This window comes from Paramisgurnus dabryanus, chromosome 21 (genome assembly GCF_030506205.2).
Source record: "Paramisgurnus dabryanus chromosome 21, PD_genome_1.1, whole genome shotgun sequence".
Taxonomy (NCBI): domain Eukaryota; kingdom Metazoa; phylum Chordata; class Actinopteri; order Cypriniformes; family Cobitidae; genus Paramisgurnus; species Paramisgurnus dabryanus.
In genome coordinates, this window is record NC_133357.1 from 10916868 (window position 1) to 10936849 (window position 19982).

The 19982-nt window shown below is 39.7% G+C and overlaps 1 protein-coding gene across 12 annotated transcripts in view; it reads left to right on the plus strand.

Annotated features, from left to right (window-relative positions):
- Positions 1-19982, plus strand: part of camta1a (calmodulin binding transcription activator 1a) — a 469448-nt gene that overhangs the window by 363370 nt on the left and 86096 nt on the right. The gene's annotated exons all lie outside the window — the stretch shown is intronic.

Consider the following 19982-nt stretch of genomic DNA (forward strand, 5'->3'; position numbering starts at 1 on the left):
AACCACAATTGTCTTCTTGATTTCTGTAAAGGAATGTCTGCCGGGGAAAGTGCTGTTCCTTCTATTCTGGCAGCCAAAAAGACAACAAGATGACATTTTAAAGTTAAAACCTCACACTTTTAGTTTGCCTGCTATGAGTTCCTACTTACTTTTTGCCTCCAGCTAGAGCGGTGACGTCACAGTGACGTAGGCGATTAAGGGGTCTTTACACAGTCAAATACACTCACCTAAATAATTATTAGGAACACCATACTAATACTGTGTTTGACGCACTTTCACCTTCAGAACTGCCTTGAATTCAGAAACGGCATTGATTCAAAAAGGTGGTGAAAGCATTCTTTAGAAATGTTGGCCCATATTGATAGGATAGCATCTTGCAGTTGATGGAGATCCAGGGCACGAAGCTTCCACCACATCCCAAAAATGCTCATTTGGCTTGAGATCTGGTGACTGTGAGGGCCATTTTAGTACAGTGAACTTATTGTCATGTTCAAGAAACCAATTTGAAATGATTTGAGCTTTGTGACATGGTGCATTATCCTGCTGGAAGTAGCCATCACAGGATGGGCACATGATGGTCATAAAGGGATGGACATGGTCAAAAACAATGCTCAGGTAGGCCGTGGCATTTAAACAATACCCAATTGGCACTTAGGGGCTTTAAGTGTGCCAAAAAACATCCCCCACACCATAACACCACCAGCAGCAGCATGCACAGTGATAACAAGGCATGATGGATCCATGTTCTCATTCTGTTTACGCCAAATTCTGACTCTACCATCTAAATGTCTCAACAGAAATTGAGACTCATCAGACCAGGCAAAATTTTTCCAGTCTTCAACTGTCCAATTTTGTTGAGCTTGTGCAAATTGTAGCATCTTTTTCCTATTTGTAGTGGAGATGAGTGGTACCCGGTGGGGTCTTCTACTGTTGTAGCCCATCCGCCTCAAGGTTGTGCATGTTGTGGGTTCACAAATGCTTTGCTGCACATCTCAGTTGTAACTAGTGGTTATTTCATTCACTCTTCTATCAGCTTGAATCAGTCGGCCCATTCTCCTCTGACCTCTATCATCAACAAGGCATTTTCACCCACAGGACTGCCGCACACTGGATGTTTTTCTCTTTTCCACTATTCTATGTAAACCCTAGAAATGGTTGTGCGTGAAAATCCCAGTAACTGAGTAGATTGTGTAATACTCAGGCCGGCCCGTCTGGCACCAACAACCATACCACGCTCAAAATTGCTTAAATCACCTTTCTTTCCCATTCTGACATTCAGTTTGGAGTTCAGGAGATTGTCTTCACCAGGACCACACCCCTAAATGCATTGAAGCAACTGCCATGTGATTGGTTGATTAGATAATTGCATTAATGAGAAAGAACGGGTGTTCCTAATAATCCTTTAGGTGAGTGTACATACAGCGGTTTAAAATAACTTTTTATAAAAATATCATAAAGCTAGTGGTCAGTATTCCATTCTAGACATACAGTCACTGCCCCAAAGTGATCGTGACTGTCATTGCTGTAGGACCATGCAGTCAGATATCTAAACAAACTCACTGTGGTAATGAGCTGGGGGGCATGGCGGGCCCCGAGCGTATTCGGCGGAGAGGGTCCTATCGAACCCTACTCATCATACTGTCACTCAGAGTGGTCTGAAACTGAAGGGTCACCGGCACTCTGGGGTCCAAGAGACAGCCTTTTCACAAGCACGAAAACACAAGCACAATGTGTGTTTGTGTGTCAGGGTGAGCGGACAGCTTATTAGATTCATTTGTGGGTGGACGCTAATGGAACGCTGTACTGAACAGCACATTGCGCTGATGGGAGAACTCTCTCACTCTCATTCTTTCATTGTCATACTCTTTCACGTATCCTTGCAGTTCTTGCAGTCTTTCTGTATTCAGAGACTCATTAGAAAACACCACAAAGCGATATCCACTTGACCTTGTTAATTAATCATGTCGTGTTACCGCCGACTTCCTGTTAAAGGCACACAAGCTTTAGGATTGGCTCTGCACTACAGCGACTCCACCTTTTCTGGCTAGCTCTCCCGATAATGGGATGAAATGCTAATTAGTCGGAAGCCCGCACGGTTGTTTAATTAATACATCAGACAAGTTGAGTTAGCTCGGTACATTTTGTTCTTAGATGCGCGAGTTCTGTCTGATTCGCCGGTTGTTCTGATGACCCGCTCTGTGGTCATTAGCAGAACCCCCCGTCTCTGTGGACCCAGCTGGTGCCGGGGTCATCTCTCCCGTCCCCCCGCAAAAGAAACAGAAGCTCATTTCTGTCCCGGAGGGCACTGCATGTAAATGGGATAGGATGGCCATGCATACAGATACGCATTGGGTGTGACTTCAGGTCCCTCGGACACCGCAACAGTAAATTGGCACAGGATTGCTGTGGGCTGATTTGTGTGTATTGCTCCATGCAGCACATGGGATGTTATTTACAGCCTCTGGAGTTTAGTGACTGGCAGTATCAGACCGGTTTAGGGAGGATGGATATAGAAACAGTTTTTCTAGTGTAGCTGGTAATGTTGTGGTGATGATAATACTCAGTTTCGAAATGTTTTTGTGTTTTATGTCCAGGTTTATTTTCATTTGCTTTTATTGTTTCATGCATTATTAAGGCATGAAACATTTATTTTATTTGTGTGTGTGTGTGTGCAATTTGATGCCATAGCCCGAAAAAGCTTAGTTTTGCACTTTAAAGTAACCACTAACCATAAAATAATTTTTTTGCAAGTAACATGAAGTGCTATTTCATTATTTATATTATAGTAGTAAAAGTTAAAATGTTTATGTAAAGTTGAAATTGCCTTTTTTCACATAACAACTGGTTGAAAGTGGCATTATCTGTAGTTTTACATCCTAGAGGCAAAATGCATTGTAAGCGATTTGAGCCATTTCTCTCTAACATCCACCTTTTTGCTGTCGTCAAGCACATGCCCTCTCTCCAAACTCTCCCCCTCGATCGACATGATATCTGTCAGATAGTTGGGACGTTTCATGCCTGATATTCCAAAAAATGCTTACGACATCTTTAAGGAGGCAAGACTCGATTCAGTGTTTCCTAATGTTTTTCCAAAAAGTATCACCCTCACCTCAAGGGTACACACACACACACACACACACAAAGCTTGCCAAGACCAGAGCAGTGTAGCTCCCTCTTGTGGTAAGGAAAAGTCATTAACACCCTAATGCACACATAAACAAACCCTCTCCTTTTATTTAGACCAAAAACTTTCTTTACATGATGTTTTCTATTTGTTTTTCTTTATTTGACATGTCTCTAAGCAGACGACCATAAGCTTTTGGTGGGGGGCAGCGTTTGGTGGGTGTTTGAAAGATTTACTTACAGAAGCACCAGGATCAATTATTCAGTAAAGCCATGCATGGTCGCAGGATTAATGATGCATGTGGCATATAAATCAAGAAGCAGACCTGATCCACTCCAGGAGAGATGAAACAAAAAAGACGCACGTGGAAAGGCATTAACGTCCACATTCATTCTCAGAGTCAGCGTTCCTAACCTTGAGACGGCAAAGGGGCCTAGCGGTAAGCTGAAATAAAGCATGGCAATTTTCCACCAATGAAAGTCATGATAACTACCAGCTGCACTGTGTCACATTACATCATCTGTAGTGTGGGATAGGCGCTTAAGGACAGAAGCATCGGCAGGATAAGACGGACCGGCCCGTATCTGTAATTGGGAAAGGTAAACTATTCAGAGGATGGAGAGCTAGAGATATTGTATGTCACATAACTCATTTGCTATCGTATCTACACCTCTCGCTTCCTGTCTCTCGGACGCCCTCTTTCAATCCACCAACTTACCTACTGTCTTCTCGCTCTTGGAGAAAGTTTTGTAGAGATGGGGACTGTTATGGCATAGTGGTTTTATCTCAGTCTGAATGTCAGTGGTTTGCAGGTGTCACTCAGACGGTTGATGGGATACAAAACATCTTCAGTCAAGGTTAGGCCAACTGCACACCAAAATGTATCTGAAATGGACAGTTAAATTTTTGAAAACCCCAAATGTGACGGTTAATGCAATTTTTATATATTTTCTTAACAAGCATGTTAACATCTGAATGGATGTTGTGGTCTGCTTTGGTTTCAGTGTATTCAGTATATATTGCAAAATATGCAATTGCATCCAAGACATGTTGCTATTCATTCCTACTCTTGTTTTTAAACATGCTCTTAACTCTTTCCCCGCCAGCGTTTAAAAGAAAATGTTCTTTAAAGGCGCTCTATGCATTTTTGGCGTTTTTGTCAAACAGCGACCCCTAGAGTCGCTGGGGAATACTTGCAACTGTCATAATTTCCCATTCTGTACACCTCCGAAGATAATGACCAGGTTATGTTTCACAATTTCATACAAATATTAGGCTACTGCATAGTCTACTAAACTATTGATGATGGTAATAGGATAATAAGAAGTTTATTCCAAGTGTAGAGTAGGCCTATAATAATGAAGCAGCCTGCTGCGTTTGCTGGCTTATAACGTTTTTACATGATTGCAGCTAAATCACAAGTAAACAGTCTATAGTCTATGTCTACTGTATAATTTCATTTGTGTTCTTTTATTGTAATGTAAACATTACAAAACGCCATGACAAAGTTAATTGTGTACGTTGCATTATTTCATAACATTGGTCTTTATAATGTCACTATAAATGATTATTGCTATTTATCATAATAGTTTGCAAATTGTGCATCTTTACACTATTTACAACCTCTAGGCTTATTTATGTCCTGATAATTGTGTGAGATATTGACAACTGTTGTCATGATAATCGCATGACATGCTACAATCAAGCGCAACAACATACAACATAGACCGCAAACAAGTTTACAAATAAGAGATTTACTTACTAGTCCATCAACAAGATCGCCAGATCAGCATCCCATCCAGTGCTGTCTTTTACCTCACGCCAACGAGTAAAAGCTTGACCGAGTGGGACTCTTGTCCGGTTCCTAACGCGGTCAGATTCTCTTTTCCTTTTCCTACTCTCTTCCGAACGTGCTTTCTTAACTTTTAAATCGTTTACCATCACGTCTCAAATTCGCTCGTGGAGTTGTTGTTATAGGCTTGATCGACTTCATGCGGCGCTGCAAGAACCGACAGCCGGATGACGTCAAAGTGCTGTCTCGGATCATTCTCGCGGTACTTTGACGCCATCCGGCCGTCGGTTTTTGCAGCGCCACATGAAGTTGAACAAGCCTAACGTGTGTGACGTCGTTGCCGTAAAGCAAGTCGTGATTCTCGCGAGATTTGTCAGGGGCGAATGTTGATTCATACCAAAATGCTTTTTTGCATAGTTGTGTTTGACACATGAAAACGTCTCGGGTTATGTATGTAATTGTTGTTCCTTGAGAAGGGACAAGACGCTGCGTCTTCCTTGCCATACTTTCTGCCTCCCTGTAAAGTCGTCTTTGGCAATATTTCAGATAGCGATATACTTCCTGGCTCCCGTGTCACCCTGTCTTTGTCGTTAAGCCTCACCATTGGTTGAATTTGATATACACGTTCAGACGCACTTACCCCTGGAGGCGTCCCCAAAGTGTCACCGCAGTGACGCAGCAGTTCCCTCAAAAGGAAACTGTAACAATGTATCTTAAAACTCTCACTTGAAATGTATCCCCACATTTAGTCCTTGATTTGAGGGTATTGGATCTGGAAAGTCCTTGAAAGGTCCTTGAATTTGAAGTTAACTAAGGTGTGGGAACCCTGAAGGTGATGAAAAGATGAAGAGGCATGGTGTATATTTAGAGGGGCAAAGAAGCTTGCTGCCCAGGGCACATAGAGACAGTTTCCATCCACCCATCTCTCTGAGAAGAGAACAGAAAAGATACACCACCAAGCCAGCTTACAAAACATCCCATAAGTCAGCCAGACATGAGCTTCTGGAATAAAGTGTCATTTCTCATTCTCACTTACTTCCGTCTTACACTTGCTCCTTTAGTTTTTGTCTCTCCTACAGTTTGTCTTCCTTTCTCTTTCTTTCTCTTGAGTTGTGCACCACAGTTTCCAAACTGTGGGAAAATTTGTATTTGGATTGACATTATTGGCCATTAAACTTATTTTGTTCTCGAACCACTTCAGTGTTAATTTGGCTGATTTGGGGGTCAATTTGTCCATTTTGTTAGTCAGTTAGTCAGGCCTGTATCTATCCTGCTAGGTGATGCTGGTCTAATCACTCTGTCTGTCAATCTGCGAGACTATCAAGCTGTCTCGCACTGTTTCTAGCCATCTGGATCTGCAGGACAGAGAGGGAAAGCTTTCCGTCCTGCTCCAAACTATAGCAGCCCTTCTCCGGCCCACTGAAGCACAGAGCAGCCAATCAGTTGGCGTTCATGTGTGTACACAGAGGACAAATGTGATGTCAGAAGAAGGGTGGGGCTAGGGTTTGCCACTAAACAGGTGTATAAGGGAGCGCATTTCTAGTTCCCACGGAGGAGATTTGGAGTGTTTTGATCTGTCGTACACTCAAAAGAGGTACATATCTGTACCTAAATATGTTGGATATGTTGTTGTTGCCTTAAATAAAGAAAGCATAATGTCAAAATGTTTGTTTTCTTATACATAAGAAGCAAATATTCAGTTTATCAGCCATCTCTAGCCCTTATTGACCTCCCTTGACCTCTCCCCAAACTACCCTATTCCACACCTCACCCACCCTCCGCCCTGCGTCCTGCTCTTGTGTGGGTAAGATTAAGGCGCTCTGACGAAGCCGTGTTTACAAATATGCAGGCAGAGGAACAGGGCAAGAGACGCTGAGGAGGAATAGAATACAAATTGCTTTTTTATCTCTCTCAGGGCCTGGGCTTGAGAAAATGTGTTTGCGATTGGTGTTCCTCTGGCTGTGAAGGATAAAGCCTGCGCTGTGTGTTTGGGTGCTGGTTAGCATTCAGTCTCTCTCTCTCTTTCTCTGTACGACCCTCTGTTCTCCTTCTTCCCTCCTCTTCTCCTCCTTCATCCCAGCGTCTGATTTTCTGGTTGTTTCCGTGGTAATCAAGTAGTCTCTGCGCTCGTCCTCTGATGTCTCTGTGACTCGTCCTTTTCTCTTTTCTCTTTTTCTATGTATTGAACGATTTTGTAGGAGGCTTTTGTCTGCTGGTAGAAATGAAGAGAGTGTATACATCAAGCAGGGAGATCTATAAATGTGTGCTAATCACTGCTAACACAATTGGCTTCCACGGTCAAGCAGTTCATATAATCGACGATAGTGCTGCTTTTGTACATCTTTTTTGTGTCTTGCAATGAAAAAGCATTAAAAAAAAAATGAAAACTTTAGTTTCTTAATGTTTCTTAATTTAGTTGATTTTGTATATTCAACGGTCAAAGGAAAAGATCCCTCAAAAAATGTAATAACATTCACGTTAATAACATCTGTATTCTAACTTATAAAACAGACAATTAGCAATGAAGATACGCACTCTTGATGTCAATTGTGTCTTTACGCAGCTAATACAAATGAGATATGCAAGCTACATCACAAAGATGTTCAGAAAATATGTTACCTTAAAGGGACAGTTCGGCCAAAAATGATATTAAACCCATGATTTACCCACCCCCAAGCTGTCCGAGATGCATATGTCCATCATTTTTCAGACGAACACATTTTCAGTTATTTTAGAAAATGTCTTAGATCTTTGAGTTAATCAGATGTAAAGTTACAGGATCCACGTCCTCAGGGGCGTCATGCACCTATTTTTTTAAGGGGGCACAGTGTGCACAGCTCACAGAAATTTGTGCATACACAGACATCAAACTAAATATTATAGAGCTTTCAGTCTTTTCCATGGCACCTATTTCTAAGGCTTTTGTTTATCATCATGGAGCTGATTGGATTTATTTTTTATTTGAAGGATGGATGCACATTTTTTGGACTTGAAGGACGTGGACCACGTAACTTTACATTTGATTAACTGAAAGATCTAAAACATTTTCTATAATAACTGAAAATGTGTTCGTCGGAAAAATAATGGACATATGCATCTCGGACAGCTTGGGGGTGAGTGAGTAAATTGCGTGTTAAATATCATTTTTGGCCGAACAATCCCTTTTAAGGGATGGCTCACCCCAAAATGCATCCTCATGAACACAAATGAAGATATTTTGATAAATGATGGTAAGCACACAGTTGATGGTACCCATTGACTACCAAAGTAGGAAAAATGTCGTAAAAAATTTAGCTTACTGCAGCATAGCTGGCTCTGATTGGATTGTAGGTCTGCCGTAAAGCAAGTTTTTTTAGTTTTCACTTGAACTACAGGACCGCGACCAGACGGTTGGAAACTTCTTTAGTGCGGTTTTGGCCGATAGAGGGCTGGAAAGCGAATGTGAAAGTGCCATTCACCCTGTTTCGAGTGGATGAACGACTGAAACTTTTTTGGAAACGTTATTTTAAGGTAAAAAAAAAAAATCTTTAGTGTTGCTTTAAAGATATAGTTCACCAAAAAATGAAAATTCTGGCCTCAAGTTGTTTCAAACCTGTATACATTTCTTTGTTTTGCTAAATAACTAAACAGATCTGGGGCATCATTCACTTCCATAGTATTATTTTTTTCTACTATTGAAGTCAGTGGTGCCCCAGATGTGCTTGGCTACACAAAATATCTTTCTTTCATACAGGTTTGGAACAACTTTTGGGTGAGTAAATGATGCCAGAATTTTCATTATTTGGTAACTATCCCTTTAACCATCATTTACCAAGATATCTTCTTTTGTGTTCAACAAAATAAATAAACTCATACAGGTTTAGAGCAACATAAGGGTGAGTAAATGATGACAGAATTTTAATTTTTGTGTGAACTATCCCTTTTGATCACAGTGTTTGTCCCAAAAAAGGTTTAGATTAGATTCATTTACGTTTCCTGTAATGTTAAGTTAAATGATAAAGCACATTCCAGAATTGTTTGTGTCTGCTCAGCTTTTCTCTCATTTGAAGCCATTCGAATATGAGAATAGTTTCCCCAGGGAGCAGAGCTTGTGCATAAATATTTTGCACAAATGGGAATAAAACAATGCGTCTCGCATTTTGCAATGCTATTCATGCATCCTTTGATTCTCATTCAAAAGTGTAATGCATTTCTGCAATGTTTACAGATTACTATCTCTCTCAGATCTCAGATTTTTGCTTAATCCAGAATCTTATAGCCTGTTTTCTGGTAACCCCTGACCGTTGCCCCTCACAGAAGGAAATTGGTGTCCTTTTGCCTCTTCCATTAGCTTCCGTAATGAAACAGAGAATTCCATGAATAATGGCATTGTACGCCTGATGGAGACACAGATTCATTATTCAAGTCGCTGGAAGGGTTTGGCCCTGCCGTGGGCAGGGATCAGGAAGAGGTAGAGGAGAGAATAGGATCTCTGGTAAGACAGAGTGAGGGTGTGAATGGAAAATAAGGAGAGACAATTCCCCTATACTTCAAAGTTTTTATTCCAAAGGTGTTAAAGGGGAATTATCTCTCAAATACTCGTGATATTTCTTACAAGGAACGCAGTGCTGAAGTCCTTTCTTTTTATATTTAGGAGATAAACTCCCTTCAAAGCTTTCATGAAAGTTGCCGTAATTGTTATATTAAACACCAACAATCTCTCCCTTCAGGCATGTAATTTCTAGTTTAAACTCAACTCCAGCATGCGAGAGTCTCTTCTCATTTCGGTCTCTGGGTTTAGAGTTATGCGCTATCCTTCATAGACGCAAATAACACAGTCCCAGAGGTCCACATTCTTTGTGTTAGAAGCTCATACATCAACAGCGCTCTCTGACAGAGAGGAATATGCCATTTATTTTTGTTTCACCCTGATAGAGGAAGACACAGAGGAAAAGAGGTGGGAAAAAAGTTTTCTGCGTTGGTGTTTGGCTCTTTCTCAGTCAGGTCTCTGGCATGTTAATGTCATGTTTTTTTCCACAGAATTGTTCCCAAGCCTTGGCCGAGCCTCAGGCCTGAAGTCATTTTGTCACATACATGGACTTAATGGTCTATTACAGTACCCTTACATTCTGACACGGAGAGTCTGGTAGTAATGATGGTGCTGTGTGCTCTGAGTCTGCTCAGCCTTAGGCCTGATTGAGGTCTGGATGTGTAAAGTGCAGTTTAACAGTTTATTTCATGGCCATCACGTCTGCTATAACTGTCTTTCTACTAATGATGTAATATATAAGGATTTAAAACCGATAATGTTTAAGGATATCACATGGTTTCTTTCTACTTTTCTTCCATGCAAGTAGGTCTGATAGCTCACGTTCCCCTCTAGCACAGTGTAGACAGCTGTTATTGTTCATGCTTAACATATTGTGGTATTCAGATTACATATGTTATAAACTTAATTATGAATAACATAAAATAATGTTTGCCCAGTTGTCTTAAAGGGATAGTTCAACCAAAAATGATATTAAACCCATATACTCACCCCCAAGCTGTCCGAGATGCATATTTCCATTGTTTTTCAGACGAACACATTTTACAGTTACTTTAGAAAATGTTTTAGACCTTTCAGTTAATCAAATGTAAACGGGGTCAACGTCCTTCAAGTCCAAAAAATGTGCATTCAGCCTTCACAAAATAAATCCAAACGGCTCCACGATGATAAACAAAGGTCTTTTGAGGGTAATCCGTGCCGTTTTGTTGTAGAAATATCCAAATTTAAAACTTCATAAATGAAAATAACTAGCTTCCGGTAACGCCACCATCTTAGACTCCTCTGTATTCAGGAGAGAGTATTGGCGTACTGTACGCACTTTTCTTAGTGACGTATGACAAATTGGGAGGGCGGTGGGACAGAGCAGCAGCACAGAACCCCTTCATAAACTGCGTACACTCTCATCTTGAATGCGGACGCGGCTAAGATGGCGGCGCTACCAAAGCTAGTTATTTTGATTTATAAAGTTTTACTTTTGGATATTACTACAACAACACTGTGCGATTATCCTCAGAAGGCCTTTGTTTATCATCGCGGAGCCGTTTGGATTTATTTTGTAAAGGATGGATGCACATTTTTTGGACTTGAAGGTCGTGGACCCCGTAACATTACATTTGATAAACTGAAAGATCTCCAACATTTTCTAAAATAACTGAAAATGTGTTCATCTGAAAAATATGCATCTCGGACAGCTTGGGGGTGAGTAAATCATGGGTTTAATATCATTTTTGGCAAACTATCCCTTTAAGTTGGGGGAATTTGAGGCATAACTGTTGAATACTGTATAAAATCCTGGTTGGGAGAGGCGTGTGCTTTATTTTCTTTATGTATCTTTATGTATAATCATGGATTATGTCCCGAAGTGGGACTAAAATTTTCTGACATTAACAAAGGTTGTTATGCCCTATCACACTTAATTCAGATTTCTGGCCTTGTTGCAAACAATTCACATTATTTATAAGAACAAAATGTTTGTCATCGAAATCATTTTTCAGAAAGTAATAAAACTTTAAAGCCCTAAAATATGACCTTTTTGAAGTTAAAGTCGCTAAGTGTCCTACATAGGAACCACTTTTATACCTTAATTCAACTGATAAAGTCAAACCCAACATTATTTGTTCATAACAGTGTAAATATACTCTAAGAAAAAAGTTACAAAGTTGTCACTGGTATGGTACCTTTAAAAAGGTCCTATGGTCCTGCTATCCAGAAAAACGCGATTATGCGATCGCATGATTCAGCGCATAATCAGCCAATGTCTGCATATTAATGCACGGGCCGCAGTTTTTCAAATACGCCGCACTTTCGCAGACTAAATTGCTAATTTCCGTGTGCAAAATTTCTGGGGCTTGCGTGATTATCCCTGCATTTTTTGTAGCAAAAATCACATATATCCTAGCAGAAAGTTGAAGAATTTTGCATTTACTTCACACAAGTGCAACCATGTCCCCTGTTGGCATGGGAACATTATGAAGTAATGTGATTATGTGACGTGAACATCATTGAAAAGTTGCAAACAGTTTTTGCAGGTTCCCGCAGTTTTTTGCAAATTCCCGAAATTTTTTGCAAGTTCACGAATTTTCATCGCATAAAATTGCATAAATATCCCGCATATTCCATTGCTTTTTTTAAGAAAACGTGCCGCAAGATCAAGTATTTTTGCCCGCAACAATCACAATTTTCTTTTTAAAACACTTTTTTCTGGAAGGACTGTGATATGTCTCTTTCAGGTACCATACCTCTACTATACTTTTAGGTACAAAATTATCCTGTTTGAAAAGGTACCGCCCCAGTGACAACTTTTATTATTGTACCTTTATTTCTAAGAGTGTATGAAATGGGTTTGGTGTTGACTTTATGAGCCATGCCACCCCTTAATACACACAAACAGTAGGCTTCAGTAGTTGCCGTTGTCCGTGGCAGCCCTAAAGTAGACGTTCAGTATGTATGTTTGTCACGTTTGAGACGGTGCTGAGGTTTTAGTGTGTGGAGGAGCAGAGGAGCTCCAGGCCTTTGCCACACCATCAACCCATTACCTCAGTCTTCTTCAGCAGGGCTTTAACCTTGGCAGGCGGGTTGGAGGAGGGAGGGTAATTCTAACCTTAAAAACCTGCTGATTAAAGCTAGTTTTGTGGAATTCGATTCCACTTAATGCCTTTGGCCCTGAGCCCAGAAGCCTGGCATTAACATCAACAGACACCGTGTCTTCAACTGTAGAGACGTGCACGGGCTTACACACACACACACACAATTTGTTGTACTGTCACGGGCATGGGTGTGAGTAGCACGCCCACTTTTCCTTCTCCTTATCTTTCTCCTACCCTCTCTCCATCCTTATACTGTGTTTAGTGATATGGCTTTATGGTAGGATATTTTCTCAATGCTTTTTGATTTTGATGTATGACTGTGTTTACCTGTCCAGTACGAGTAATTAATTTCTTTCTTCGAGGACTGCATATAAACCGTTTTGTTTATTTACAATCGTCAGACGTATTTTTAGAAACTACATTATCATAAGGCTTATTTTTTTGTTCAGGCAGTTCTGCGTGGTTTAATTTGATTTTATAGGAATCGCTTTATTGTTTCCACACTGCTGGATTAAAGTGTCAACTAAGAGCCACAGTGTAAATACTTAAATGTATTTATTTTTATGCACGTTCACCATATGCGCAAATTTCTTTTCCCGCACGTGGGTGCTCGGCATCGCTTAGGTCACTTAGCAATGGCAGACGCCATGTGAAGGAGCGCCCAAATGCGTTGGAAAAAAGGAGGAAAGCAGTGTAGTTGCGTTTTCCACGTGGTTTTAGACAGATTGGTCATAGGGAGGATCAGGAACATTTCTGGTAGGCCGGTCTGTTTTTTTGGCTATGAGGGCCGGTGTTGTCATGCCACCGGGTTGAAGGTTGCTGTCCCTAGGCTGCCAGCACTCACAATAATATCTAGCCTCACTCGCGTTATTTGCGGATTGGAGATGTCGCCACTGCTTTATGCCCAGGTTGATTTTGTTCTGAGTTCCGACCACTTGTTGGAAGAATTCTTGCATTAGGGTTAACATCTAAAACACATGGAAAACGCCGCTTTCTTCTGCTTGTCAAAGCACTCCCCTGTCAAACACGAGGTTTGTTTCAGACGCGTTTATATTTGAGTGCGCTTGCCGCGCACCTATTATATAATAAACTTGAGCGCAAATTGATACGAACGGCCCTTAAAAGTACTTTTTAAAAATCAATTTAAGTCATAGATGTAACGAATCGTAATTATTGTCTATAGCAAAAGTAACAAACTTTTTTTATCAAAATTAATAGAGGTTGTCTGTTCACTGGATCGGCGCCTATGCTGTTCACACTCGTATACTGTAATTGTTAATCGTATACTGTTACGGGTGTTGAATTGGTGGTGACTAAGTCTACAGTAGTGTCTCACTGGAGAAGACAAGATTTCTTATTATCTGATGCAGGCTGTCTCTATAGCACATACAGTACACAGTGTATAAGAATGCTAATCAGGATTTACTTAAATTATAAATCATAACAGTCCCTCTCCCAAATGTCACATTGACGCGCACTTCAAACCTGCAGGGTCTAAAAAACTACAGGGCGTCCCATTTGTTATTTCACTGGATGCTTCAGAAGGATGCTTATGAGTGCAGCTGTAAAGCACCCTTGATGCACACTTGTACGAAGTCTGGAGTCCACAATGGACTACCCAACACACTGTGTGGCATTACATCACCAAAGTGTGGACTTTGAGAGGTCCACAGGGGCTTAATAAGTGACAAGGCCTTATACAGTACAGATACAGAAGACCGATGTGGGAGGGATTTTGATTATGGATTTTGGATCTTGCAGTCCCTATCTAGTGCAAAGAGTACTAGCATGCTTTTTATACCGGTATGGGTTTAGCACAGTAGATATTGACAGGTTGAGTGAGCGAAGTTGGCATAAGCCATGCTATGTCTTTGCCTTAGGCCTGTGATTCTTAATCCTGAGGACCCACAGCACTGCACACTCTCTATGTCTCTTTTATTTGACACAATCAGTTCTTAGAGGTCTCTACTAATGAGTGGATGCTTTGAATCAGGTGTGTTAAATAAAAAAAACATCCCAAGATCAGCATTAAGAGCCACTGCCTTAGGCTGAAACACTGCCCTTAGGCTGGTCCACCTATTGATGCCTAATTGATGCTTCTGATCTTCTTAATGAAACAGTGACACTGCAGTTGAACCGGGCAGAACTGACAGCTTAATAACCAGGACACAAGTGTGGACTATATAGCATGCATGTTATATACGCACATGGTTAGCCAGATCTGTATGGTATTGCTGGGAAAAGAGTATGGTTTGACAAATGTACATGTTCAAGTGATTGGTAATAGATTTGTCTTGATTATCTACAAGGTCTCGGCTCACTATATCACTCGACGAGGCAATTCGTCAAGTTGTCTCCAAAGCGTCCTCAAATTGTATGATTGAGTATTCCCAACTGGATTCACTGTCTGATAAATTATTCCTTGTGTAGCAAGTGCTAAGACAAAACTCTATCAAGGTTAGCAAAAAAATCAGTTGGGGTAAAGATAGGCAAGTACTCTCTTGTGTGTGGTTTCCCTTGACCAAAAAGTCAGGATAGATCATATTTTTAATTTGATATGACTAGGAAATAAATACAGTGTGTTTAATGGGTTTATTTTTGTGTTTTATTGTGTACTGTGGCTTTGTTCAGTTGGCAAAGACCTAAAAAAATATACAGTGGTGGATTATTTCCCAGCATGCATCACCGTATGAATAAATCATGCAAACTACATTCCCATTGGCTGTGTCTGAAATAGCCCCCTATACTCGCATTCATTACTCCCTACATTACTCCACAAATATAGTTCACTCAAACAAGTGAAAGAAAACGAGTGAGTGAATGTGGACACTTGAGCTCACCAGAAGCACTGTAGTGTGGACACCATCTTCCGTCGAGACGTAAGAATTCATTTGCCGTAAGCCTCAGTGGATGTACACTCATTATTGCAGTGCACTGTGGGGTTAAATGAGTGCACTCAATTATGTCCACTATGATTTCGTACACCCCTAAAAATGGATGTTTCTTCAAATAGTGCACTATTTAAGGGTGTAGGGGGCTATTTCCAGCTCCCCTAGAGTTAAACATTTGATTTTTACTGTTTTGGAATCCATTCAGCTGATCTCCAGATCTGGCAATACCACTTTTAGCATAGCTTAGCATAATCTCGCCAAGTGATATTACGCACTGCCCGAAAATAGTCCCCTTGGTTACTTTTAATAGCAGGGGACTATTTACAGGCGCTGCGTAATATCATTGTGCATGCTGCAGCCATGTTACGGCAGCAAAGTCCTTGATTATTACGCCAGAATGAGAGTATAGTTCCGAGCCATATCTGCCTAGAAAATCCCAACTTCTAATTTTCAGTCGGTCTTAGTACACGATTTAACTAAAGAAGAGTCAAGCTTTAAATAGGAAAAATATCGAAACTCTGTGGTTATTTTTTTGCGCGATGCTAATGGTCTAATCAGATTCAATGGATTATGCTAAGCTATGCTAAAAGTGGTACCGCCAGACCCAGAGATCGGCTGAAAGGATCCCAAAATGGTAAAAATCAAATGTTTAACTCTAGGGGAGCTGGAAAATGAGAATATTTATAAAAAAAAAGTAGAGTGTCCCTTTAAGTTACTGTTCACTATACTGTATGTGCTGTTGTTGTCATATTGTTCTGTTTTAAAGTTAAATAATGTTGGATTGAAAATCTCATTATTATTATTCTATGTTTGAGTTCATCTTGGGCAGATATCCTCATTTTAAACCACTAATAGCAACATTTCATTTACAAAGCGTTACTTTGAGAATAAAAACTGATCAAACGCACCACTGCTGTGTGCATGAGTTGCAACCCAATGCATATAAAGTTCAACAGCTTAAAGCTATTAGAAAACGGCTATGTGATAGAGGTAGTTTGTCATGCAAATGTTTACATACATTTAATATTAACCTCATACTATACAGTGCATCGTCACCACACAGCCTCATTGCATTCATGTTAAATTACATAGTGGCAATCCTGACCAAGGTCCATTTTAAGCATCCTCATATATAAATCACTTTGCACATATCGCCACATCATAAAAAAGCAAATTGGCAACATACTTAAGATGCCATGGTCTGATTAAGAGTGCCTTCACACATCATTATGGCCTAATGAAGGAGTCTCTCATCTTCGGCAGGTTGGCCTCCATTGCCTGTCTGCATTGATGGATGGTCCCACGTTACGCTTCCAGTGAATATGTGCACAATTGGCATGTCTTCATTGCCACCATCACAATTCAACTGTGTGACAATGCAACTTTTAAGCGGTAACACACCTGAACCACTCCATGTAAATTTTTACCTAAACCAAAGTGCATTATGGGTTTAGGTAAAAAATAATAACTAACGTTCTTTTAAACGGTGACATTATGTTTTAGATGGACATCGAGAACAGTTTGCAATTTGTAGTCTTGCTGTTGCTTTAACGGATGAGACAGAATAAGTCAGATTGAGAAATGGAGAAAAGTCCTATGTAATGTTGGGAATATAATTATCCTTTAATTGCTTGCCATTTGATGTGCTGTCATTTGTCACAGCCCACAGACAGCAAATAATGGCTTCTGTCATTGTCAGTTTGTCACATTGCCACACAGCCTTGAGAGAGAATCGGCACAGTGCTGAATGATATTTGTCCTGAATTACTGATAAGCTTGTCTGCATTAGGAGATTTGATTTTCTCATTTGCCTTGTTGTGTGTATTATATCATCAATAGTTTTGGTTTATACTTGATTGTATATACATAACAACTGGAGCATCCAGTTGAAACCAACGTGCATCTGGTTAAGTTTTGGTGTGGATGGCAGACCAACACTGTACTGTCATGCTGTTCACTACCATGACATCGCTGTTGGACAACATATCCCCCAGCAAATCAGCATTCCACGCCCAGATCTTATACTGGGAATCTTCATTCCATGCTGGGACCAGCATGCAAGATGTGCCTTGTGCTGGTGACCATGCTGGGATTGTTTGTGTGCTTACCTGTAGAGTGTGTTTTGTGTGTAGCCATTGGATGCTTTGTATTGATTCCCGTATCAAGGCTGACAGGTGCTATGGTCTGACACAGCCCAGGTGTCTTGTTTATGTCTGCTGAACACTTTGTGTATTTCTCAAATTGAGTAAACAGAAGCTGCCCGGGGCTAATTTATTCACTCTCCAGTCCACACAGTGGGAAGAACAGCGAGGAACCGCACACACCTGTCAATAATATGGAACAGGCATTTAAAGTACTCAGCCTGCTACATATTGCACATTCACATACATATACTATCAGAGAATGAGAGATGTCTGTGCAAAAAGTCTGATATTAAAGGCTTTTCCTTCTTCATTCTCTTTCATATGGAGGAATGGATGGCAGCAGGTGTGCATATACAGTATTGGCTATTTTACTACGGCTTTGAGGATAATTCATCCAATCTGAATGTTTCGTAACGGTGCCAGCCAAAAATTTCACTGAATACAATCGTTGGATAAAATAACTTGGCAACCAGATAGGGTTGTGCCTGGCAAAAGTTGTATATTAAACCTGAAATAGCTGAAAAGGCATCAGTTTCATAAAGAATTAAAACCACTACAGTTTTTAGTCTTTGGTTTATTACTCAATTGTTATAAATAGCCAGCTGTAAAGCACCTGTTTTTGTATCAACTTGTAGTCAGCCTTTTTTTTTTAAAGTTGCCCGCCCGCATTTTTTTGTGATTTTCATAGAAGTTTTACAAAATGCCCTCAAGGAAAATGTTCTTCTATAAATATATAAACATACAAATATATATAAATATATATATCACCTGCTTTCAAACAAACAAACAAAACGGGAAAAAACTTTCATCCTATTTGTTTTCTGTTTAAAACCTCTTAAATATGGGTAGGTTTCTTAAAAAATAGCAAATTTTGAGCAAGAAGCTAAAAATAATTGCATTTTGGTAAAGGAATTTTGTTAGGGATCAGATTCAGAATGATTATTAAAACATACATGGAGTTTAAAATGAATTAAATTAGTTTTTGCATCAATTTTTTATAAATTGGGTAAGAGCCCCATCTATTTGATAGTAGCAAAATTACGGATTACCATAAAAACGCGACAGGAAAGCGTCATTGGCAGGGAAATGTTTTCTCTTAATTGCAATGATTTTCAAGAAAAAAAATTCTTTGTATTTTTGTCTTGTTTTCAGTACAAATATTTTAAGATTCATAAATTAAAATGTTTTGCCTTGATGAGCAAAATGACCCAAGAAAATAAGTCTAATTTTTAGACCAAAAATATAAAATGTACGTGATTTTGTGCATAAAACAAGCAAAAAAATTTGCCAATGGGGTAAGCAAAAAAATCTTGAAATCTTTTATTAAACACCAAATTCAAAAAGATTTCAAGAAAAATTTGCTTACCCCGTTGGCAGATTTTTTTGCTTGTTTTATGCACAAAATTATAATTAATTTTGCACATTAATTATATTTTTGGTCTAAAAACGAGACTTATTTTCTTGGGTGGTTTTGCTCATCAAGAAAAAGGATCTTAATTTAAGAATTTTTTGATATTTTTACTGAAAACAAGACAAAAATACTAAGAATTTTTTTCTTGAAAATAATTTTTTGCAGTGTACCAAGACTTGGTTTCTCTTCAGGTTTGTCCCTTTTTTGTGCTGCCATCAGTGTTTCTTGCCAAGGCTCTGATTTGTGTAAAGCTGTTTTGAAACAACAGGGGTCTCCAACTTTTTTTGTAAGCAGGGGCTACCACAATGGATAAAACAATCTGAAGGGCTACTTTTTGATATAGTCTACACAAAACCTTGTTTTAGTTGTTGATTTTATTTTATTTTTCTTGTTGATATGTTTTAGTATTGTTTAAAATGTTAACACAAGTAAACCAAGCCAAGCTAATATAAAAAAGATGTAATAAATAAATATTACAATTGAGACTAATAGAATGTACTTTGGCGGCCAACCGCTGGCACCACATTGGAGACCTCTGCTTTATAACATAAAAAGTCCTATAAAAATACAATCAATTGAACTGAACTGTAATTTTCATCCATACACTATGGTTTGGTCTCAAACAACCAACGCTGGACACATAGCTGTAATCATATTCAGTGTCCTTAGAACAGAAAAATCCATTATATTGAATTGGTCATGTATCTGTGGCCATGTGTGTACATGCATCCGTGCAGGTGTGTGTGTCTATTTTTGCACCCAGACTGCTTTGGTTTCCAATTCTCCACAGGTAAATAAATATTCCCTGTGTGCATTGTAGAGAAGCCGTAACCATAGAAATGGATATTTGATTTATTCAAGAAAGAGCCAAGCTCTTTGGCTTGAGTGCTCATAAACAATGTGTTTGGTAGAAAGCCGGAACCCGGCAAAGGCGCAGCATCACAGATGTTTTCCCTATGAGGCCAAAATTGAATGACTCATTTCAGTCCTGACCTCACCGTACACC